The following is a 26,988-nucleotide window of genomic DNA, read 5'->3' as shown; positions in this document are numbered from 1 at the left end:
TCATGTCCTGATTTCTGGTGGACAAAAGGACTGTGTGCACTGGATTGTGTTATGTACCCCAGGTGGTCTGTTTTCTCCTAGGAATTTCATCAAGATAATCACCACACCCCCAAATGAATGACAGTATATGATTGACTGAAGATTCGGGACTCATTTTATGTCACAATAAATGTGATAAAAAGCAATGCATCTCAGATACATTCAGCAAACTACATAACACCTGTAATTTAGTAATAGTTTTAGTTAATTAAATTACTTTTTTCTATTATGTTTCCAATACTTCCTAAATTGTTTCCAGATGATAATACAGTATATTCTAACTTTACTATTCCATAAACAAAATTTTAACTGTGTTTTGGACATCAATAGGTTTAAAAGACAATAGGTCCAGCTTTTAAATAAAAATAAAAGGTATAAAAAGAGCCAGGGTCCATGATGGAAAGTGCATGCTGTGATCAAGGAAGGACATCAAACACCATCCATGTTTGTGATCTTGTGGCATCTCTTTTTGTACTGGGATTGTAATTCAACTGGGATGCAGCAAAACATGGCAATTGTGACAATATTAAAAACATCAATAGTAATTCCTACTGAGAATGTGTCACCCGCCATTTCAGCAAATGATGTTGCCTATTTTTAGATTTAATTTATCCCAGAAAATATTCCGTAGATCAATATAAAGGCCAGACACATGCTGGTATTAAAAAACCTTTGAAGAACAATTCTAATAATCACTGACAGCAAACACTTCGTCAACTATAGTTTCTATAAAGGACAGCTTTATTGTAATCACACAGAAAATGTATGGAATTACAGCAGAATAAAAAAGAGGTTCAATAGAAAGTTTTGAACAAAGTTGGTAATATTTACAGATGTTGTCCATTCTGAGACAACACTACTTTTTTATACGGTACTTACTATGTGTAGATATTTGGTTAGGTCTCCTTCAATAGGATACCACCTGTTACCTTGTAATCTACACCACAGCCTAGAAGAATACCTCCCAATACTGGACAGATTTAAAACAGAGCACAGCTCTAAAAGGAACATGGTCACACTCAAAATGACATGGCCAAACACTTGGGAGCATGGCTAGTGTTTCAAAGTGATAGGCTACCTTCAAAATTACTCCCCACCCCCCACAAATCACCAGTCAATAGCCACAGGCACCACAGACACCTGCCTCTGGCACCCACAGCAACGATGAACCTTCAGTCTCCATCAGAGTTGGCATAAATGTACAGACCATGGGACGGAAGGGCAGTCCCCAGACTATGCCACTGGATTTAGGAACAGTTGGTAGTAATGGACATGCCCCCTGAGTACATGATGTCATGACAAGAGGGTGGGGTCACCAGCCACCGGGAAGAACAGCACTGCACCAGGAAGCTGCACAGGGCAGATCTGGAGCGTCCAAAAGATACTGGCTGCAGGGTGCTGTTCCAGGCACCTTGCTAGCTAGATGCTTTCCAGGGACAGTGGGGCAGCGACTGTGCCACACCCAGATCCCTGCACTCTGTGCAGTGACACCGCTTTTAGTTATGACTACAACTTGCCCATTAATGATTACCTCCTTGCCAAACCTGCCTACTCTCCAGGATCATCTGGGAGTCTACCAAAAATTAGGTGATGCTCCTGGAAGAGTGGTCAAGTCTCCTGGATGCCTGAAAGAGTGGGCAAGGCTCCCAGAGCTGCCAGCCATCTGGCCATCCACATTCTAAGTGGAGTGAGCGGTACAGGCAGACAATGGCACGAATCATGCTGAAACATGTCAACATGGCCCTGGATCTGCTTCACAATGCTGGCAATTGCAGCATTGTGTAGTGGGTGTGGAAGCATGATAATGCAATCGCACCATCAAGCCCCCCTGCTCCATTCTGATGCACCATGCCCCCAGCAGCCAAACCTTGCTGTCCCCTCCAGGAGGGGACACCTCAAAGGTTCGCCAAGTATGTCCTTGCTATTGCCAACCAACACCAATATGTATGTCACATAATAAGGTATATTTCTTCTACTTGGTAAAATATGCAATAATAACATACCTACTAAAACTTATGTAGTACCTGCACACCTTGCATGCACTGAACACGTGTGTGCGTTAAATGAGTCATGGTCTTGTGTCCATGAGCCCATGCATCTTGATGCATGACATTCTGAGTGTGTGACACTTGTTTCTTGTCATGTTGTGGGCTTGCCGTGTGCTAAAGGAGCCCCTGGGAAGCCTCCAGACTTTCCAGATACAATGTGTATGTCGCACGCTACACTGAACACCATGTGACAGAGTGCCCCCCCAACCTCACTCTTGCCCATGGGCACTGCTGCCTTGCGGAGGGACAGTGCCGAAAAGCGGGACAGAGCCGAAAAGCGGGACTGTCCCTCTGAAATCGGGACATAGGGAGGTATGTAATAAGTACATGATCCCCGATTTTAACCTTTATCCATGACTTTATCCCATTTCAATAAGCATAACACTAATTTGCACGCTGCAGAAACTGTTTATATACAATTCCACAAACTTCCCTTCAGCTGGAGGGTAATTTTGCATACAGTATGTAAATATTTAATTTCAAATATTTAATATGTTCAATTTTAATCCACCAGTGAGTGACGTCAATTACTGCATTGAATGCTATTTATCAAACCTTCATTGAATTACAATACAGAAGAAGTTAATCCAGAGGAATATAAATGAATTTATGATAAATGCATGTACTCATGAATTATAATAATGCTCTGATATACAATTCAATTACATCATGCAGATGTCTCTCAAGTATTAATTTGGTCATCGCATTTTTCTGCTGAAAATGTTTACGCTTTATGTACTGGTAAAATTTACTATAAAATCAATTATTTAATTCTGTTAAATTGTATGTTTAGCAGATCTAAAAGGGTTTTAAATGTTAACAGAAGTTCAAGTATGTCCGTTCTGCTGACAAGTTGTTAAGTTAAGTTTTGCCAGAAAATCAGTTTCAGGTGAAAAATGAATACCTTGCAGTGAGGGTCTATTACCGGCTGAGGGTCTGATTCACAATTGTACACAGAATGATGGTTTACACTAGAGATGAGCGGATTCGGTTTTACTCGGTTCTCAAAACGGCATCTGATTGGCTATCCAAAACACGTGACATCCGTGAGCCAATAAGATGCCGTTTTGAGAACCGAGTAAATCCGAGTAAAACCGAATCCGCTCATCTCTAGTTTCCACACATCCCTGATGTTTACTGTACTGCACATGTGCAGATCGGGTCTTGTGTCATTGGATGCTGTGCCTCCTAAGCCATACCTCCTAACTTTTGGAGTGGAGCAGGCAGGACTTTATGGCCACGCGCAGCCAAAAAGGGCATGACCTACAGAAATGTGGACGTGGCTTAGTGGAAGTGCCGCGATCATGAGCCACTCCCCCATTTTTCATCAGTGAGAGGGCATGCCCAACGCTCTGTGAGCTGCTGGCATGCCCCCAGACCTTCTGTCTCCCGTGAATAGACGCCATGTGCACCGCTGCTGCAGGACTACGGGAGCCTCCCAACTGCCCCCCCCCCCCACACACGCACACACACACACACAAAAAAACGTGACTGTACAGCAAAAATCGGGACAGATGGGAGGTATGCCTAAGCTGCAGGCTGTGGTCATTCAGGGGCAGTGAATAGGCCGCACAGCCAGTGTTCCCGAAAATGGGGGCATACCAGCACCATTTTCTGGAGTGGCGAGGCCAGTGTCTGTGTCTTCCATCCAGATGGCTGATGCCGCGACCAATGGTCGCAATGGTGATCCCATGCCTGCAATTTCGGACTTGGGCATCTTTTGTCCTGAGACTCCTCCTGGAATCAATGCAACTACTGTCCATCTCTGCATCAAGCCCTCAGTCATTTTGCTGGAGACCAAAATGCATTGAGACCTATATTATTAATTCAGTCCCTATGGCCTCATCATTGGGGACAAATTTGATTGTAACAGCTGATCAACAAGTAATGCGTTAAGAGTAGGACAAGGCATTGGTACATTAGACCAGTTGCTTTAAATATAAAAATGAATTTCTGGCACTCAGCTGACACTTCACCACTGTGTATTCCCTTCCTATAAGATAAATCTGCACTAAAATACAATACGACCTCTTTGTGTGATGAGAATGGCACAACTGCAATCAAGGTAATTGAAACACTGCTAATTTATAAATTAAATACATTGCATTCTACATTCAGCATCTTTATTATGGATCCTGTCAATTGAATTATTAAAACTACAATTAGCGTACTGACTGCTGTATCTTAGTACAGTAAACAGTCTTATAATATATCCTTATTGTTTTTAAGATGGTGCTATTATTTATAGTCCCATTGTAATGTGCAGTAAGTAACATAAGAAGAGAACTTACTTCTTTCACTAAGAAAATTCATCGTTAGAATCCAGAGATTACCTGGTTTAGCTAATCAGATGGGAGCACATAAAACATGACCATTCATATTAAGCCCAGATAAAAGCAGCTGCTCATGGGTACAGCAGCTCCATCAAACTCTATGTAGACATATCTAATCTGCTGAAGGGTGTTATGCTTGGTATACACCTGACCAATACACACAGCCAGATGGCCCGATATGTGTGCAGATTTATCAGCCATCAGCTGTGCTGTACAGATATGTCTGTGAATGACATTGTTTACATACATATCGGGGGTACACAGCTGCCCATGGGCTAACAATATATAGAACGTTCAATATATATCGGCCAGTTTGTACCCAGCATTAGGGTTCAATCCAATTTACTCATGGGTGAGGATAAGTGTGGCCATAATCAGCATTTACGGTACTGCTAGATTTGTAGATTTTTAGACAAAAATCTGAGAAATTAGGGCGAGATAGCGCCATTTCAATGGCAACTTGCCCCCCTCATGGACGGAGCTCGCTAACTGGATTGTCCTCGTTTTAGCAAGAGGAATAGCCAAGAAGAGGCCAAAATATAGCGGCATATCTAGTACCAAATAACTTCAGTAATACACAAATGCTTTTAAATGCTTACAATGATCCCTTTCTAAAGATTTCATTTACTGTAGTCTATTCTTGGAAAATGTTAGGGATACTGAGGAATACTGCTACATCTCAAGAAGAGAATGGATAAAAAGTACCTGACTGCAAACTGCAAGGTCAACCAGCCAGAGGCATGTGTATATGTTTATTAGTATCTCTTATTTCTGCAGAGCCAACATCTATTGCTTGGTTGTACATACTAGGGACATTACATATCTATACATATAATAAAACAGAAAGGGTTGTGTCTGTACACAGTAATTTTATTTTAAGGAATATACTTTTAGGACTGTTTATAAACTATGGAGACAAAAAAAAATGTTCAAAAGTTTTGTCTGTCTGTTCATTCCTGCATCACACAAAAATGACTGAATGAATTTGCGTTTTCGCTATTGTATAGTTTAGTGATCTAGAAAGAAACTTAGGGATGTATGATCTCAATGTGACATCAGGGAGAGGTGCAATAAAGGATAAAATAGATGCCTGACACTCGACGCACGGAAAGTTGGTGTTCCAATCATGCTTTTGCGGAACTTGACTCCACCCAAGTTATACAATGGAACCTGACAAAGTGACTGGTCTGCAGAGGAAACTAATTGAGGCAGTGATTCTAACAGAAAATGGCTCAGGTGAGACTGTGTTTATACCACGTATATATCTCTTATTCCCTACAATTTTCCTTTTCAATTCAAGTGACGGCAGTTTCCTGTAAGTGTCTGCTTTGCTATCACAATTAACAAGTCACAGTGGCAAATGCTCAGGGCTGCAGGCGTAGATCTCAGGACCAGCTGCTTCTCCCATGGGCAGCTCTACATGGCTTGCTCATGAGTTATACCCCTTTCACACCACACAAATAACCCGGTATCGACCCGGCATATTGCCCGGTCGACACGGGTAGGCGTGCGGTGTGAAAGGGGCATAGCCGAAATCGCGGGTCGCCTGACTCGGCAATTCAACCCGGCAATAAAGCAGTGTTATACCCGGGTTGAATACCGGGTCAGTGGCTGCGTAAACGGGCTCCCGGATCGATGCGTCCCGGGACCCGTTTACTACAGAAGGGAGAGGCGGCGCAGAGATGATCTCATCTCCCAGCGCCGCCTCCACCTCCGCCCCCGCCACCAGCTCCGACCCCCCCGCTGCTATGGCAACCGCCCGGCATATTGCCAGGTCGGGGAAGCCTGCAGCAGCTGCCAATGTCGGATCCCACCCGGGAAGGACCCGTTTCCAATTCCCGGGTGGGATCCGGCATTGGCAGTGTGAAAGGGGTATTAGTGATTTACAATGAAATTTTGTGATCAATGTGTACCATATAAATTATACCTCACAAATATTAGATGGCACTACTGTATTAGATGGCACTACTGTCTTTGTAAAATTAGTTCTGCTGAGCAATAACAAACATCTACTAAGGACAAATGCTGGAATATTGTAAAGTAAAATATCACTGCATATCACGCACTTTAAAAAACAGCGGGCTTGATTCAGAGGTACATGCAGTTGCTTGTGGCAAAAAAGTTTTCAAACCATTGTGTGTATATATATATATATATATATATATATATCATAATTCCCTACTCTCCCAGAGCTGGATGACACCTGCCCACAACAGCCTACTTACTGAGCAAAAGTGGGCGGTCCGTGCAGCCGATGAAACGCATCATTATTGCCCTATTTCCCATGCACACTCGAATATGCGTTTGCATATATGTTTACTTGCTCACTGATGCACATATCTGGCAGCTGCTAAATACATAAAAGCATGCAGATATGTTATGTTAGTCAAGCACTATGGCAGGGAACATTCCAGGAGCAACCTTTTTATATACAAAGCAGTTGTAAAATTTGATATAAAAATACAATTTACCTTCCTACATGACATATCTAAATACACATGTTGGAATTATTTATTTAAACTTTAAAGACAGAAAGTATACTCTCATGCCCTGGGACATAGCGCTGTAATATAGGTAACTTTCTTTTAAGTTGATTTGCTTTTTCTTCTTCTATTTTCTTTCCTTTTTACCCACTTGCCTGGCATGGTTGCATCAGATGCGACCACACCAGGCTGTGCTTTAATTAATTTTCCACAAAAGCGGAACTGTGCATGCACGATCCAGATGCACAGAATGCCCCAAGGTTGACTGGCAAAGCAGTAAGAGTCTTCTAACCACTGCCAATCAGTATCAACTGACAGCTCAGTATCGCTCAGTAGCCCAGGTGAGCTTTAATTGACAATTTGTCCGAGATCAGACTTTATATTGCTGCATCATAGACAACCTAAAGTAGGCACTTGCCTAGGGTGACTGTGATTGACTCCGGGCATCTGTGACGCTCAGCCAGCTGACTGGGAACATATATTTTTTAATGTAGTCATTTATAGATAGGATCGTAATGACTTTATATAGCAATCCTGAGGTCCGGCACTCATTTGCAAGGCAGGCAGAAAATGACGCTCGGTGATTGTACAGCATGTACACTATAGTATGTATACATTTCTAGTTACTGTGCATGATCATACTGTATACTGCGATCCTCACTTGCTGCCCCGGACCCTGAGTCACTGTGAGACCTCAGATTGGCTTGCTGTCACTGAGTCAGTATACAACTTAAATCATAGTAACATAGTATCTAAGGTTGAAAAAAGACAATTGTCCATCGGGTTCAACCTATTTGTGGTCTCCTATGCACGATTATTTTGTATAAAATTTTGACTGAAGTTGCTGACTGCCGTTCCGATTAATCCCTCTTTTTTATAATAACCATAGTGCAAGACTATGCCCCGTAACCCTGGATAAGGATATCCAGGGTTACGGGGCATAGTCTTGCACTAGGAATTTATCTAACCCATTCTTAAAGGTGTTGACTGAGTTGGCCATTACAACTCCCTCAGGCAGGGAATTCCAAACACGTATCGTCCTTACCGTAAAAAAGCCTTTACGCCGTATTGTGTGGAATCTCCTCTCCTCTAACCTGAGCGAGTGTCCACGAGTCCTCTGTGTTGATCTAACCAAAAACAGGTCCTGCGCAAGATCTGTATATTGTCCCCTTATATATTTGTAAATGTTGATCATGTCCCCTCTTAATCTCCTCTTTTCCAGTGTAAACATGCCTAGTCTTGCAAGCCTTTCCTCGTATTCCAGCGTCTCCATACCCTTAATTAGTTTGGTCGCCCGCCTTTGAACCTTTTCTAGCTCCAGGATATCCTTTTTGTAGTAAGGTGGCCAAAATTGTACACAGTATTCAAGGTGTGGCCTCACAGGTGATTGATATAACGGGAGTATAATACTTTCGTCCCTAGCATCAATTCCCCGTTTTATGCATGCTAATATCTTATTAGCCTTCTTTGCTGCAGTCCTACTTTGGGTACTACTGCTTAGTTTGCTATCTATGAGAACACCTAAGTCCTTTTCCAGTATAAAATCCCCTAATTTTACCCATTTAGTAGGTAGGTGTTATTTTTGTTCTTGTTACCACAGTGCATTACCTTACACTTGTCTGTATTGAAGCGCATTCTCCATTTCGCTGCCCAAGCTTCTAATTTAACTAAGTCATTCTGAAGCGACTCAGCATCCCCCTCCGCATTTATAACTTTACACAATTTGGTATCATCTGCAAAAATTGACATCATGCTCTCTAGACCTTCTGTTAGGTCGTTAATGAAAATATTGAACAATAGCGGTCCTAATACTGAGCCTTGCGGCACACCACTTAGCACTTCAGTCCAAGTTGAAAAAGATCCATTAACCACAACGCGCTGCTCCCTATTGTCCAACCAGTTTTTGACCCAAGTGCATATTGTGCTTCCTAGCCCTGATTTTTGTAGCTTGTAGATAAGTCTCATGTGTGGTACAGTATCGAACGCTTTGGCAAAATCTAAAAAGATTACATCCACCTCTTTACCCTGATCTAGGTTTGCGCTTACTGTTTCATAAAAGCCAAGTAAGTTGGTTTGACAGGATCTGTCCTTCATAAACCCATGTTGATTCCTTTTAATGACCTTATTGACTTCAAGGAACTTCTGAATACTATCTCTTAGAATACCTTCCAATACTTTCCCCACTATGGATGTAAGACTAACTGGTCTATAATTACCTGGTTCAGCTTTTCTTCCCTTTTTGAATATAGGCACTACTTCCGCTATACGCCAGTCTTTGGGAACCATACCTGATATGACTGAATCCTTAAAGATCAAAGATAGCGGTTTTGCCAGTTCAGAGTGAAGCTCCATTAGAACCCTTGGGTGAATACCATTGGGCCCTGGTGATTTATTAATCTTTAAATGTTTTAATCGGTCACAGACTACTTCCTCGCTTAAATAAGTACCTATCAGTGGGATATTCTCATTATTGAGATTGTGTGTCAGTCCCTGAATTGGGTCCTCTCTAGTGAATACTGTTGAAAAAAACTCATTTAGTGTGTCCGCTATGTCATTATCATTTTTGCTTAAGACTCCCAACATGTCTTTTAAAGGGCCTATACTCTCCTTCTTTAATCTCTTGCTATTAATGTATTTAAATAATTTTTTGGGATTCGCTTTGCTTTCCTTTGCTACTAGTTTTTCAGTTTCTACTTTAGCCGCTCTTATTTCCTTTTTGCAAATTTTGTTACATTCCTTATAGTGCTGAAATGACTCTGCTTCCCCATCAGATTTGTATTTTTTAAATACTCGCCTTTTCTTACCCATAAGTTCCTTAATCTTTTTGTTAAGCCACATCGGTTTATGATTTTTATTCCTTTTTTTGCTGCTCGTAGGAATAAATTTGAGTGTATTTTTAGCTAGCAGGAATTTTAGTACCTCCCATTTCTCCGTAGTATTTTTTCCTAAAAACAAACCTTCCCATTCAATATCCCTGAAAAATAAGAGGGTAAGAGGGCAGGGGCTGAGCAGTAGTGGTGGGACCAGCCAGATTTGAATAAAAACACGCATAGACTCAGGCAGTAGATTTGTATGAAGATAACATATAGTCATATTTGATTTAACCAATTTGTCTGAATTACTGTTTTTGTCAGTTTTCCGGCATTTTGGAGCAAATGGTCATTTGTCATTTGCTCCCATATATTACCAGATTTTCATTCCGGGATGCGGTCACTTTATCTACAATCAAAATCCAGACAACCAGACAAGGTCAAAATCACGACATGGCCAAAATACAGACATGGTCAAAATGCAGACATTTAAATGTCGACAGGTCTAAAAGTCGACGTGAGTTTTTCATTATTTTTTCATTGAAACCGACTTGTTCATACTTTACCATCCCAGTGGACCTGGAGGGGGAATATAATAGTGTGCCGAACACAGCGAGGCACCGTGCCCGAAGCATGGCGAGCACAGCCATACACACCAAAAACCAATGTAAAACTTGTGTCAACTTTTTGACCTGTCAACATTTTAAATGTCGGTATTTTGACCTTGTCTGTATTTTAAATGTCGGTATTTTGACCGTCGGTCAATTGTTGTCGGGATTTTGATTGTAGGTATTTCATACTAAACCCTTCATTCCAACCAGCTAAATTGGACAATCGATCTTTAGGTGTATGGCCAGCTTGAAGACTATCCCTACAGTAGATATTTTATTAACGCATACAAACATATACAGTATATATTTATACACACACATGCACACACAATCACACACATACCATACATATACATACACGCAAACTGTGGTTGAAGTGAGAGTTTAGAAGTGGCGATGAGGTACTGAAAGTCCAGTGAAATTTGACTGTTATTGTAATTTAATACCACCTCTAACATTAGATGCTTTTTTCCACTACTTATTAAAATATAAAGTAACAGCACATGACGTTATATATAATTTACGACCTACTGTTAAAAGACATAAGATAATTTCTGTCTCTTCTACCTCTTCATGTCACAATTCACCAAGAAGAGACAGACACACACACACACACACACACACACACACACACACACAAAGGACATAGGGCCTGATTTATGTTTGTAAGTAAAACTAAAAAGCAAGCATCTGGCAAAACTATGTTGCACTGCAGCTGGGGCATATGTAACATGTATACAGAGATTTCGATTTAGGTGGTTTATATGGTTTCTGTGCGGGGTAAATACTGGCTGCTTTTGCATGTAGCCCACAAATACTGGACAGCTTTATTTTTACACTGCAATTTAGATTTCAGTTTGAACATACTGAACATATCCCACCCAAATCTAAATCTCTCTGCACATGTTACATATGCCCCAACTGCAGCGCAACATAGTTTAGCCCGGTTGCTTGCTTTTTTGCTTTGCTTACAAATCTGAAATAGGCCCATAAACAGAGACTAACATCAAAACATTCAGAAATCTAGCTCTATCTGCCTGTGGAATGCACTATCCCATGGGATTCTGGCAATTGTGCTGTGTGCCGTCGCCTCTTATGCTGTAGATAATTGTGCAAAGAGTTTATCAGAAACTGGGGGTATTAACATTCTGGGTGAAAAATTAGATGATGCTGTGGCTTCTTGACATGCTTTTCTGTCATAGGGCCTGATTCAGTGGTGTACGCAAAAAGCGCACGCAGCAGCATCAACTGGCGTTCGCGCAACCATACATGCAGTAATATCGATCGGTGCGTCCTTAGACACCACCATCGTTTGCATGATCGAAACTCGCACCATCCCTATGGCAGGTGCAGATTTACTGTCTGAATATGACCTTCTGTGTCTGAAGATACACCCATAACACACCCATTAAACACCCAGTCACTGCCCAGGAACGACAGTTAATTTAGCAGGTTTTTAACTCTCTTAATACATTTTTTATACTAGTACTACACTTTTTTTTCCCTTACCACCTTTCACCTGCATAACACTTTTTAATACAAAGCTTTGTGCTTCTTTCTTATTAAGACTCACTAACACCTTAGCTTTTCACTGGTGTGCAGTTAGTTGGTGCGATGCTAGTTGGAGTTGATCGCACCAAGCACCTTTTTGCTGCTGGTGCGATCAACTAATCTCCGCCTATGGGGGAGTGTATTTTAGCATAGTAGGGCTGCGAACGCTTGTGCAGCCCTGCTATGCTAAAAATGTTTCACACAAATCAAGACCAGCCCTGGACATACTTACCCTGTGCGACGGATCCAGCGATGATGGGCTCGGCTTTGACGTCAGACATCCGCCCTCCATTTGCCTGAACACGCCTGCGTTTTTCTTACCAATCCCCGAAAACGGCATCCAACGGTCAGTTGACACCACGGAACACCTTCCTGCAGTCAATCTTCTTGGGATCGCTGCTGCGAACACTTTTTCCGCTGTCAGCGACGTTGCCCGGCAAATGGCATTGCGCACGCCGCGCATTCCAGACCCGATCGCACCGTTGCGAGGAAGTGCAGCGTGTGAACGGGTCGGAATGAGGCCCAATATTTCTTGGTCACTGAGTATACCAAGAACTTCAAATTTGCTCTATGTTAGATTGCAGAGTTTAATATAATTATTCTGACTAGCAGTACTTGGTATTGTGGAGTGTGCATCGGCACCATATTCACTGTCTAGAAACGCTCAGAACTTTTCCGCTATATTTCTGATACTGTGTCTCTCATTCGTAACATCGCCTTTGTACGTGCACTCTGTGTAACGCATGTACCAAATTTTTATGGACTCTTGAGGAAGCGCAGTTACAATAAAAGCTCAATCTATATGAACAACGGCATTGCATGCAGATACTAATCAGGAACATACTCTCTGTACTAGCGACTTTGGCTGCTCCCATCCCACATAGGGATTTTCCTTCTTCTTTGTTTATAATTTCCTGCAAAGTTTATATTTTATTATCTCTATGTACGTTTTCGGAAAGTAGGACATGTTGCCACATACTTTATAGGAAAAGTTGTCATGTAATCTTTAGGACAAGTTGCCATGTTGATTTTTACCAATCTATAGACCACGGCTGAGAGGAGGGTGGTGTAGCCGGTGCCACCTCACAAGCTGAGAGGAGGGTGGTGTAGCCGGTGCCACCTCACAAGCTGGGAGCGGAACCTACCCTGCTCACCCGACGGTTAATGCCTGCCCTCCTGTACTGTGGGAAAGACTCCATGAGGTCTCCTGACAAATAGGCAGTGCTTTGCTGGTGTCGCCATCCACTCACCGTATGGGGATGATAATGTACTCCGGGCGGATTGGGGGCAGAGCGGAAGCACAGGGTGCATTGCAGCCATGTTACAGGACTGCTATAGACTATGGGCTGATTCAGAGTTGTAAGCAATGTGGACTTAGTACACAGTGGAGCGATTGTTTGTCACTGCATGCATCTAAGTCACACTGTGCATGTGCCGCTGTGGTCTTGCAATGGCAGTCACACAGAGGGTTTATCCACATAGTGTTTGTGGGACGTAATGGGGGAGCGGCGAATCACATGCAGGCATGTTGCAATAGTTTCTGGGGCGTGTCACAGCTTGCAACTGCGATTTTGTACAGAGATACAAGCGTGTCGGCTTCTTACTTCCTGCCACCCATGCTGCACAACCTTAGGGATACACAGAACTTCGATAATCGACTGTTCTGTGATCGATGCTGCGTCTTTGCCGCTAGTGGACGTCTCAATACAATCCAGGCAGCTGCAACATTTATATGTTTTCACAAAGGTGCTGGGAACAAATTCACAGCTGCAAATGCAATTGCGTACGTCACAGGTCCTATGATAGCACACTCTCTGAAATCAGTGTCCTGTTACCAGGACAGTACGGTTGCTTGGCATTACAACCTTGTGAAAGACACATCTGACTCATTGGAAATAGATGGGAATCCTCACAATTACTATCCACAGAGGAACAAATCTATATTGAATCCAAACTGAGAAATGTTTCTTTGCAATTGCTCTAAAACTCATTACCGCTAAATATGAGTAGGAGTTGTGCTACAGAATCCTTCCAACACTACTATTTTCCACAATGAAAAAACAGATCTAGGTGACTGAACAACACTCTCTGCTCACAGCCTATCCAGAACCAGGCACACCTTGTGCCCATGTATGATGCCATTATCGCACTCCTAAATACGTATAGAGTGTCTAAGTTTTAAATCATCCCAAACATTTTAGTCTTTACACTTGGGGCCCCTATCCCCCAAAAAAAAGGGACTATGTCCTCATTCCCGCAAGGATGATGTTTTGGGGGCGTGGCATGTGATTATGTCATGCTGGGGGCAAGAACAGCACTTTGGCTGCGCCTGGGCTGCCCCATGTCTTCTCCCTGGCCTAAATGGATGCTGTGTGCATGCACGCAGCTTCCGATCACCTCCACGGCACCGCTGCTCGTTACAGCAGAGCTGAGCAGCGAAGGTGACAGCATATCCCCCAATCTCCCATCTGCCTGTAGGATACTGCGGCTCATGGGTGGAAAAGAGGGACAGTGCCCAAAAAGAGCGACTGCACCACTGAAATCGGGATGGCAGGAAGGAATTGTAAGGCTAGGAATTGGAGGTCCAGCAATAACATGCAACCACTCCTAATAAGGCTAAATTATGTTACAGCAACCTACTCCTCTGAGTGTCCCATAACTGGAACTTTATAAATATCTATCCCAGGGCTGAATTTCTGGAGAAGGTGATACTCTGACACTGACACCCCAGTACATTCCAGACGCATCTCTTTGCAAACTACAATGTACTGACTTTATAATAATGTATTTCATAGTGGGATCGTTTATCAGCATGTATAGCAGATATCATATTGATTTGTCAAAATGATATATCATAGTTATATTATATCAAGCCACAATATTACAATGCAATACCTAAATATAGCATTACAGTATTTCCTATTTTATTTTATTTGTTCTTATTGAAAGTATGACTTGAAAAGCAAGTCAATGTAGATAGAAAGTATTAAGTGTATTAGCACATAGAAAATGTAAACGATCACATGGGCGTCCGCAAGGTGATTGACAGGAAGAAGCCATTTGTGGGTGGCAACTGAGCGTTTACTGGGAGTGTCCGGAAAAGTGCAGGCGTTCCCAAGCGTTTTCAGGGAGGGTGTCTGATGTCAGCTCCGACCCTGATCAGCCTCTTCTCATCGCACTGGAGGATTAAGTCCTGGGTGGCGCACAAACTGCACATGGTGGATTTTTGCAGCTCAACTACACATGCGATCACACACTTGCACAGCAAAAATACATTCCCCATGTAGGCAGCGACTATCTGATCGCAGGACAGCAAAAAAAGCAGCCCAACGATCAGATCTGAATTACCTCCCATGGTCATCTTGTGTTCAGTTCTGCATGGGTCCCACTGGCTCTTGTAGCATAGGGAACAACATCTGGAAATGTACAATGAGGTATAGGAGCCCATTCTCAGTCTCATGCAAACGCGTCTGGGTCTTTTGCCACTGCTGCAGCTGTGTCTTATGATAATGCCGTGGCCGATTTAATTAATACTGAGATGCCTAACAATCGTGACGCATGCGCTGTACGACTGGAATGCATGCGCAAACATTGGCCAACTGCATGCGGGACTGACACTACGTGCAACTCAGAAACAGGACCACAATATCACAGCTAAGATGCTCATATTATTTGACCTCTTGTTAAAAAAATATGCTGCACAATAGTCCAGCGCTGAGGGAGACAAATAGGGCCAACATTTGGAGGTGAAGTAAATACATTACAAAAACATCTCTGAAAATTTGTTCTAAATTAATTATTCTAGAATTATACATAGTATGCAACAACCCATATATTCCATGTGTAAGGCTGCTGACTCTGACCAAACAGAAACTCCATAAGGCTCTTAAATAAGGGGCTGGAGGTGAAATCATAGAAATCCTTCATATAGTCACAACAGGTTGATGGGCACATTAACTTAGCTGAAAAAGCAGGGAGGTAGACACAAACGTATGGCACTCAATGTCTAGCAGTGAGAAAAGACATTAGTCAAATAACAAAACAAACACTAGAGTCTCTCTGATGCTGTTTACACTTGTAGGAAATTAGTTAGAACTCTGTAAATGATGGCATTTATAGTATTCCACAAGAATAAAAATGGTTAAACCACATGTAATTGGCCTAAGATACCTGAATTCTAAGTGAAAAAATCCCTCAGTGCGTCCTCCGGCTTCCCTTCCTTTTGGCACAATTAATTATTAACGATATCCTTTAATTATACAGCAAAAACATGTGCACTGTGCTGTCAACAAATCATATACAACTGCATTAGAACTGTAAGTAAAGTTGATCCCTCTCAGTAAAAGAGCCTTGGTATCATATTATCTGGAACATAAGATACTTTAGAACACTAAACAATTACATGCGACAATACTATCACTTCATGCACCACTGTCTTCTTTACCTCCATATACTATTTGCAACCCCCTACTCAGTTAATATACAGTAAGCTTGTTGATAATACGGAACAATAGCAGACGTGCTGAGATGAGGGTGGGGCGGGTACAAAGTATACGAGGCCTGGGGGGGGGTGGCAGTTGGGAGACTCCGGTCACTAGCGGTGAATAGACGCTATGTGCACATTGTCCATTCACTGGAGAAAGAGGGAGAGAGGGCACGCCAGCAGCTCACGTTTGCGGCACTCCCACGAAGCCATGCCACATTTCCCATAGACTATGCCCCCTTTTCAAAATAGGGCACGGCCTCGCTGCGCTGCATCCCCAACTATAGATGTTGAGAGGTATGACTAAGTAGCAGCAAAACTTCATTCAACAGAAACCCAATGGGCGGCAGCCACGCCTCCACGCAGCATCGAGACCTGCTGGACATGTCAGAGCCCCTGTGCATTGGGGTCATGACCATGCCAATGAAGCTTGCCTAGTGCTTAATAGGTTATTGCTACACACGCTTCTACTGGATCTATGCAGAGTAGCAGTGCACAGGTCAAACTTTCCAATTTTCCCACCACAGGAAGGAAAGTGGTACACAGCCCTCAAATAGAGATAGTTGGGAGGTATATACTAATAACAATACTTAGCAAATATTATAACAGATGTTTACAGGACATGCAGGATGTCCAGTGCCTACCAGCCACAGAGTAATGGGGGCCCTATGCCATCAAACCTGCCCTGAGAACAGGGTCTCAAGGATGGCCACTGACAAAATATTTCTAGTACTTACTTTGGAAATATACAGCTAGCATCTTGCATAAATGAGCAGAGACTCTGGCACTGACAGACACTGGTACCATATCTCCACAGCTCTCTGTGATGGTAAGGGGGCTTAGTGCCCCGGCTGCCTCCACAAGGACCACCAAAATATGGAATTGGCCCCATACGCAGAGAACAGCAAAGATGCTGGCACAGAACCTTTTCTATCTTCTGCACAAGTACAAGCACCATGCTTCTAGGGAGGAGGGGAGCATGCAAATATCTTGCACACCACCCCTATCATTCGGTAAAATTCCTCCTCAAGCACAGATAGTATTATTTTTTTTAATTGTGTGTAGTTCTTTTATAAAAGACCACTAAGCCTACATATAAGCAGTCCTAAATACCTAAATAAAAGCTACTAGTAATCAGGAGGATATAATAAAAGTCAATTCTGCAACCTTTTTACATAAAAAATGCTCCCAATCAGCAAAAAATGGAAACCTTTTGTCCCAACTCTCAAAACCATGAAGTAGGATCAAGTTCAGAACATGGGACCCCCTGCATTTAGCATAGCTAACTGCTTCAGAACATCACTAAACTTGTTCAGAACATTAAAAAGTTTACCCCCACGGGCACGCTTCACTCGCCACTCTTTGGGAATGGTGGCTTGCTTCAATAGCCACAGGTTACTATTCCCATTAGAAACCCAAGTGGATAGTGAAACTGATAGCAAAGGGGTCCCATGTTCTGAACTTAAGCCTAGCTATTTAAACATCGCCGGGTGTTTCCCAGCAATTTCTCTCCCCTATTTGGATCTCCAAATGTAGGGATGCATGTATGCTGTCTTTTCAGACAGTTAATATTGCTAACAAATTACAGTATAGCATACATTGCAAATTAGGAATTCATAAGAAGACAATACAAATTATTAAGCATCACTGGTGATGAATCTGTAATGACATTTAAAAGTTAAAGTGTTTAAAAAAAAAGGACTTTATCTGGTATTTTCCTTTAAGTCCCAGTTTCAACTTCAGCCAAAGTATTTCTGCAAAAACTAGATAAAATTAGCCAACTTGGCTTATTTTGGACTGACCGATGCAATCCTAAAAATGTAGTGAAGTTTTCAGATAATTTTCTGGATCACACAGAATATAGTCCTTAGTGCCAGGACAGTCCAAACCCAGCTGCCAAACTGTCACATTCTCAAATACTTTATTAAAAGTTGCCATGAAGAGATAATTTTATCTAATTGTCCTTGTAGTCTGGCTTTTTCAATATTATGCTCTGGCAGCAACAGGGAGATGAAAAACAAACTGAAGTTATTATCTGTACGTATGATACTGATAGAGTTAAAATTCTAAATTATGGTTTTGTTCAATTATGCTGACAATTAAAAAGAGGATTTGTCTTCAAAAATTGTTAACTTGCAGAGCTGATAATGAACATAAACTGTCAGCAAATATCTTCACAAGAGGCTTCTGTTTGTCCATTGTTTCAGTTATACAAATGTTGCGATATACTCATTTCAAGTTTAGCACCTGCATTCTCATGGACAATGAACAACGATTTTTTTATACATGCTAAATTCTTAAAAAAGATTAGAAATTATAACTATTTGCTTATTACTAATTTAGGCAATACTGCCCTCAGCTGTTAATACAAAATTGAGCTTAAGTGTGTACTTCACATTCATGTCATGATTGTAAATAATTTGCACATGCTCAGAATATGAGATTACGCCTACTCAGAAAAACTTTATAAAGCCCAGTGGTCCTGATAAACGTCGAGAGTACTGTCAGATACACTATTGTGTGTGTCTCTTACTCTCCAGCCGTTCAACTGTTTATTTTACAGATAGTCTGATTGACTGACACTTGCCATTGTCAATACATAAGGTGGGAGCTACCTTACTGGGCATTTTCTGACTGAATTCATCCCAGTTTTTAAAGAAAGTGTTTAAGGTTGGTCATATGATTCTCTTTAATAAAATTTAGGATTGCATTGAATTGGATTGAAATTCAGCCTTCCAATGACACATGTATGAGTATTTAGTTTACTAACCCATAAAGTGGAATGTCCTGCATTGGGAAGTATCGCCCTCAATTAAGAGTTGGCTTTCTTCTGCCCCCCTGTGTGGCATAATGCAAATTGAAGGCAGGGGCATTGGAACTGGGAGTAGTGGGGCAGAGGGGCACTTGCCCCCACATGATTTCTGTTGGCTGGTAAAAGTCTGTGTGTCCCTCTCCCCCCTTGTGAAGTTTTACAATAAAGTGCATGCAGATGAATGAAATTAAATTGGGTTTGAAGTGATAATAGCTTTATTTGAGCTTCCCAAATGTTATCGTTTCTGTGTACCTAAAATGAAGTTATCTTCATGTGTGTTCTGCGTACATTTTCTTTTTGCAAACACTTTTTTATCTTTCTTAGAAACCCCACTCATTTTGCTATCACAATTTGCAGTAAGTGTAAGCAGACACACGAGACCGGGATTCTGCACTTCCCATTGATGTTTTGATAGCGTTTGTAACCAGAAATGAAGAGAGGAAACTTATTTTTGGCAAAGTGTAGGAGTAGGTCATTCATGCTACTTTCTGAAGTCATGGTATCTGTTCTAAACTTGAGAACTTTTTTGAAATATAGATTGTCTTAGATAATAAAATAAGGAGAGCGCACCAGTGAATAATAGTAAAAAGTAACAATTTACTTGTATAAATATCCACGTACATCAAGGTTCACATTCAAGCACTTAGTCACTTCTCCGATAACCTCCTCCGCCACGATGTAATTCAGTCAGTGGGGTATTTTTCCGGAGATGCCGTCTCCGGAAAAATACCCCACTGACTGAATTACATCGTGGCGGAGGAGGTTATCGGAGAAGTGGCTAAGTGCTTGAATGTGAACCTTGATATACGTGGATATTTATACAAGTAAATTGTTACTTTTTACTATTATTCACTGGTGCGCTCTCCTTATTTTATTATCTAGAAATTTGTGGCTCCTGGCAGGAGTGGAAGAGCAGGCACCTCATGTGTTTGACCTAAACAAACTCTGGACTAAACAAAGTGTGCGCGGATCTAAATTATATATTTTTCATAGATTGTCTTAGTATAACTACCAATATGTTCATTAATATAGATTTCCTTAGTATACTGATTAATTGATTGACTGATTGATTTGCTTATTTTAAAAAAACTGTTACGTTCATAAACATTTAATAAATAACCTGTATTGATGAACACCTATCCAGTTTACTTTTACTCTGAATTTTGTGCAGTGCATCCAGTAACAAACATGAGATATAGGAAAATTTTTAGCACAGTGAGGCAGTAACTTTAGATTTAAAAATACTCCCAATCAAATTAGATTAGGCTGTCAATTAAATCTGAATATACTGTATGACAATTTTTATTTTTTAAGATGAATTGAATTTTTCTTTCTAACAGCTATTGTACTAATTAGTAGTTAATATTAATATTTATTTAGTAATGCTTAAATATATTTTTATAGTAAAATAAAATATGAACTGAGAGGAATACTATGTGGCATAATATGAACCATTGGCACTGTGTGGTATAATGTTAATTAGATCACTTCTAAGGAGCATAAAATAAACCACTGTGCGGACAGGTACCTCTGTAGAATCATATGCTTTGGGGCCCACAACGTTCAGGCTACGCCCCCTGTTCCAGAAATCTGTGACTGGTGCCAGGGAGAATGCCACCAGGATAGTGATAAAACATTGTAATGTCTACTTTTTGCTTAAAAATTATATTTGAGGAAACAAGTATTTTTTTTAGCATTTACAAATCTAATCTAATCCTACACGCAACATTCCAGGTTTAGGAAACATGGCTCAATATCCTCAAATTTTAGATGTCACTAATCCTGAAAATATTGAAATGGTATCAGTTCAATGATCATGATGTGTATTTTATACCTGCTAAGATGGTAATGCTAATGGATGGAAGCTCTGAATCTGAAGACAAATAATACTGCTCTTTAGCACTGTACAAGCTTAAAAAACTAAATTTTGTAGTATTTCGAAAACTTTTTAAAATTGAACAGCATACATTACTGTGTTTGAATTGACAGTTCTAATTCACTATTTATAAAGACAAATGTGAAAAAAATGCACCCAGTGTATTAGCTTAAACATGCTTGAAGATGTTCAGACTGGATTAAACTTGCTTACCGAGTGGTTGAACTTGCTTACCTTGCTCAAACTCTTGTGGAGCGTTTTATTCTATGGATCAAAAGTGTATTGCGTACTGAACCATTTGGACACTGAGTTGAGCATTTCTATTATTAGACGTGACCATTTTGTAAGCCCTACGTTCAAGCTGGACTTACTGTTAAAGGTAAAATAATGAAATGTGGTGTTGACAAATTGACTGTGGTTACTGTACATGTTGTCTCCATGCAACTATCCTGAATATACTATTTAGATTTTATACAATGTGGTGGGATTATGTTCCTAATATAAATTATCTGTGACTAATCCGGACAGCCATATAAGGTGGATATTTCATTTTCAATGTGTGCAGGAAGAAGAAATATAGTAAAATATGTGTGAAAAGATGTTTTATTAATTATATTTCATCTGTATGTGCATATGTATAGCCCAAGAATAAACATCATCTACTGCACAACATAATAATCTGTACAGAATAAATGACAAAGATAATTTGTTTCTAAAAATGTTATGATTAGAAAACACTTTTACATTGGTTTCAGATCACATTTAGGGACATAAGTATTATAGACAGATATGAAAATTTCTATGAGACTGTGGCGTGAAGCTTGTACTGTAGGTTGCCATATCGCCCAACTGCCCTAATATGCCCTAATATGGAAGGGTCAGAACTGTTTAGAGGGAACTGCCCTGCCGTCCCATGATTGGCACCTTCATCCCAATTCAGATATCTGCCGGACAAATGCAGCAAAGACAGATTCCTTCAGTGCGTACAGCAATAATATTGTGTTTTTGTTAAGAGGGGAGGGCAGCCTGGCATGTCAGATTTGCTAAGAACATTAAACAGGGATGCATGCCCACTGGAAGCATGACAACACTTACTATGATGGCACACATGTGGCCAAATGGAAGGGGCATGGCCTCACTGTGCTGTGCTCCCCTTCCCAAACTGTGCTGTCCCCATTATGTCTCTCCAGTCTCATCCCACGGTGTCTCTCTCTAGCCCCAGGCCACGTGCTACAGCAGCGCACTGAGTCCCAACTCTGACTTTACTAATGCTACGACATAAGGCCTCTGGATGTGCTACTTACAGTCTTCTTTACAACAATCTTTCCATCATACAGTATGCCAACCTGCTGCTAAATTTCAAAGGTAGAAATGGCAGCACTTTAATGAGACCTCACCATATAAGCGCATGGTGATCTAGAATTAACAGATGACATTTTTAACCATATATTGATTTTAATATGTTTGCATTTGATTTATGCATTTCCCTGCTGGGCTATGAAAAGTTTCTAGGTCATGAAACTTTGACTGACTATGCAGCATTTATAAAATGTAAGGCTTCATTTGGAAAATAAGATTTTACTTACCGATAAATCTATTTCTCGTAGTCCGTAGTGGATGCTGGGGACTCCGTCAGGACCATGGGGATTAGCGGCTCCGCAGGAGACAGGGCACAAAACTAAAGCTTTAGGATCAGGTGGTGTGTACTGGCTCCTCCCCCCATGACCCCCCTCCAAGCCTCAGTTAGGATACTGTGCCCGGACGAGCGTACACAATAAGGAAGGATATTGAATCCCGGGTAAGACTCATACCAGCCACACCAATCACACCGTATAACTTGTGATCTGAACCCAGTTAACAGTATGACAAACGTAGGAGCCTCTGAACAGACGGCTCACAACAATAACAACCCGATTTTTTTGTAACAACAACTATGTACAAGTATTGCAGACAATCCGCACTTGGGATGGGCGCCCAGCATCCACTACGGACTACGAGAAATAGATTTATCGGTAAGTAAAATCTTATTTTCTCTGACGTCCTAAGTGGATGCTGGGGACTCCGTCAGGACCATGGGGATTATACCAAAGCTCCCAAACGGGCGGGAGAGTGCGGATGACTCTGCAGCACCGAGTGAGAGAACTCCAGGTCCTCCTCAGCCAGGGTGTGCCCCTGACCAAGTAGCAGCTCGGCAAAGTTGTAAAGCCGAGACCCCTCGGGCAGTCGCCCAAGATGAGCCCACCTTCCTTGTGGAATGGGCATTTATATATTTTGGCTGTGGCAGTCCTGCCACAGAAAGTGCAAGCTGAATTGTACTACACATTCAACTAGCAATCGTCTGCTTAGAAGCAAGAGCACCCAGTTTTTTTGGGTGCATACAAGATAACAGCAAGTCAGTTTTCCTGACTCCAGCCGTCCTGGAAATCTATATTTTCAGGGCCCTGACAACATCTAGCAACTTGGAGTCCTCCAAGTCTCTAGTAGCCGCAGGTACCACAATAAGCTGGTTCAGATGAAACGCTGACACCAACTTAGGGAGAAACTGGGGACGAGTCCGCAGCTCTGCCCTGTCCGAATGGACAATCAAATATGGGCTTTTGTGAGACAAAGCCGCCAATTCTGACACTCGCCTGGCCGAGGCCAGGGCCAACATCATGGTCACTTTCCATGTGAGATATTTCAAATCCACAGATTTGAGCGGTTTAAACCAACGTGATTTGAGGAATCCCAGGACTACGTTGAGATCCCACAGTGCCACTGGAGGCACAAAAGGGGGTTGTATATGCAGTACTCCCTTGTCAAATTTCTGGACTTCAGGAACTGAAGCCAATTCTTTCTGGAAGAAAATCGACAGGGCCGAAATTTGAACCTTAATGGACCCCAATTTGAGGCCCATAGACACTCCTGTTTGTAGGAAAAGCAGGAATCGACCGAGTTGAAATTTCTTCGTGGGGCCTTCCTGGCCTCACACCACGCAACATATTTTCGCCACATGTGGTGATAATGTTGTGCGGTCACCTCCTTCCTGGCTTTGACCAGGGTAGGAATGACCTCTTCCGGAATGCCTTTTTCCCTTAGGATCCGGCGTTCAACCGCCATGCCGTCAAACGCAGCCGCGGTAAGTCTTGGAACAGACATGGTACTTGCTGAAACAAGTCCCTTCTTATCGGCAGAGGCCCTGAGTCCTCTGTGAGCATCTCTTGAAGTTCCGGGTACCAAGTCCTTCTTGGCCCATCCGGAGCCACGAGTATAGTTCTTACTCCTCTACGTCTTATAATTCTCAGTACCTTTGGTATGAGAAGCAGAGGAGGGAACACATACACCGACTGGTACACCCCTGGTGTTACCAGAACGTCCACAGCTATTGCCTGAGGGTCTCTTGACCTGGCGCAATACCTGTCCAGTTTTTTGTTCAGGCGGGACGCCATCATGTCCACCTTTGGTCTTTCCCAACGGTGCACAATCATGTGGAAAAAACTTCTCGATGAAGTCCCCACTCTCCCGGGTGGAGGTCGTGCTGAGGAAGTCTGCTTCCCAGTTGTCCACTCCCGGAATGAAAACTGCTGACAGTGCTATCACATGATTTTCCGCCCAGCGAAGAATCCTTGCAGTTTCTGCCATTGTCCTCCTGCTTCTTGTGCCGCCCTGTCTGTTTACGTGGGCGACTGCCGTGATGTTGTCCCACTGGATCAATACCGGCTGACCTTGAAGCAGAGGTCTTGCTAAGCTTAGAGTATTGTAAATTGCTCTTAGCTCCAGTATATTTATGCGGAGAGAAGTCCCCAGACTTGATCACACTCCCTGGAAATTTTTTCCCTGTGTGACTGCTCCCCAGCCTTTCAAGCTGGAATCCGTGGTCACCAGGACCCAGTCCTGAATGCATAACTGTGGCCCTTTAGTAGATGAGCACTCTGCAGCCACCACAGAAGAGACATCCTTGTCCTTGGAGACAGGGTTATCCGCTGATGCATCTGAATATGCGATCCGGACCATTTGTCCAGCAGATCCCACTGAAAAGTTCTTGCGTGAAATCTGCCGAATGGAATCGCTTCGTAAGAAGCCACCATTTTTCCCAGGACCCTTGTGCAATGATGCACTGACACTTTTCCTGGTTTTTGGAGGTTCCTGACTAGCTCGGATAACTCCCTGGCTTTCTCCTCCGGGAGAAACACCTTTTTCTGGACTGTGTCCAGAATCATCCCTAGGGACAGCAGACGTGTCGTCGGAGACAGCTGCGATTTTGGAATATTTAGAATCCACCCGTGCTGTCGTAGAACTACTTGAGATAGTGCTACTCAGACCTCCAACTGTTCTCTGGACCTTGCCCTTATCAGGAGATCGTCCAAGTAAGGGATAATTAAGACGCCTTTTCTTTGAAGAAGAATCATCATTTCGGCCATTACCTTGGTAAAGACCCGGGGTGCCGTGGACAATCCAAACGGCAGCGTCTGAAACTGATAGTGACAGTTTTGTACCACGAACCTGAGGTACCCTTTGTGAGAAGGGCAAATTTGGACATGGAGGTAAGCATCCTTGATGTCCAGGGACACCATATAGTCCCCTTCTTCCTGGTTCGCTATCACTGCTCTGAGTGACTCCATTTAGAATAGGTCTCACGAGCCGTCTGGCTTCAGTACCACAATATAGTGTGGAATAATACCCCTTTACTTGTTGTAGGAGGGGTACTTTGATTATCACCTGCTGGGAATACAGCTTGTGAATTGTTTCCAATACTGCCTCCCTGTCGGAGGTAGACGTTGGTAAAGCAAACTTCAGGAACTTGCGAGGGGGAGACGTCTCGAATTTCCAATCTGTACCCCTGGGATACTACTTGTAGGATCCAGGGGTCCACTTGCGAGTGAGCCCACTGCGTGCTGAAACTCTTGAGACGACCCCCCACCGCACCTGTTTGTACGGCCCCAGCGTCATGCTGAGGACTTGGCAGAAGCGGTGGAAGGCTTCTGTTCCTGGGAATGGGCTGCCTGCTGCAGTCTTCTTCCCTTACCTCTATCCCTGGGCAGATATTATGGGGACGAAAGGACTGAGGCTGAAAAGACTATGTCTTTTTCTGCTGAGATGTGACTTGGGGTAAAAAAGGTGGATTTTCTAGCTGTTGCCGTGGCCACCAGGTCCGATGGACCGACCCCAAATAACTCCTCCCCTTTATACGGCAATACTTCCATGTGCCGTTTGGAATCTGCATCACCTGACCACTGTCGTGTCCATAAACATCGTCTGGCAGATATGGACATCGCACTTACTCTTGATGCCAGAGTTTCGCATATATAGAAATGCATCTTTTAAATGCTCTATAGCAGGCCTGGCCAACCAGTGGCTCTCCAGATGTTGTGAAACTACACATCACAGCATGCCTTGCCACAGTTTTAGCATTCCCTAATAGCAAAACTGTGGCAAAGCATGATGGGACTTGTAGTTTTACAACAGCTGGAGAGCCACAGGTTGGCCAGGCCTGCTCTATAGTCAATAAAATACTGTCCCTGTCAAGGGTATCAATATTTCCAGTCAGGGAATCCGACCAAGCCACCCCAGCGCTGCCCATCCAGGCTGAGGCGATCGCTGGTCGCAGTATAACACCAGTATGTGTGTATATACTTTTTAGGATATTTTCCAACCTCCTATCAGTTGGCTCCTTGAGGGCGTCCGTATCTGGAGACGGTAACGCCACTTGTTTTTATAAGCGTGTGAGCGCCTTATCCACCCTAAGGTGTGTTTCCCAACGCGCCATAACTTCTGGCGGGAAAGGGTATACCGCCAATAATTTTCTATCGGGGGAAACCCACGCATCATCACACACTTCATTTAATTTATCTGATTCAGGAAAAACCACATGTAGTTTTTTCACACTCCACATAATACCCTTTTTTGTGGTACTTGTAGTATCAGAAATATGTAACATCTCCTTCATTGCCCTTAACAAGTAA

The 26,988-nt window shown here is 42.5% G+C and overlaps 1 protein-coding gene across 8 annotated transcripts in view; it reads right to left on the bottom strand.

The window, feature by feature from the left end:
- NLGN1 (neuroligin 1) overlaps positions 1 to 26,988 on the bottom strand; it is a 934,735-nt gene that overhangs the window by 520,092 nt on the left and 387,655 nt on the right. The gene's annotated exons all lie outside the window — the stretch shown is intronic.

Source organism: Pseudophryne corroboree, chromosome 4 (assembly GCF_028390025.1).
Source record: "Pseudophryne corroboree isolate aPseCor3 chromosome 4, aPseCor3.hap2, whole genome shotgun sequence".
In the NCBI taxonomy this organism is placed as follows: domain Eukaryota; kingdom Metazoa; phylum Chordata; class Amphibia; order Anura; family Myobatrachidae; genus Pseudophryne; species Pseudophryne corroboree.
The sequence above is the reverse complement of the archived record's forward strand: the minus strand, read 5'-3'. Positions and strand labels throughout refer to the sequence as shown.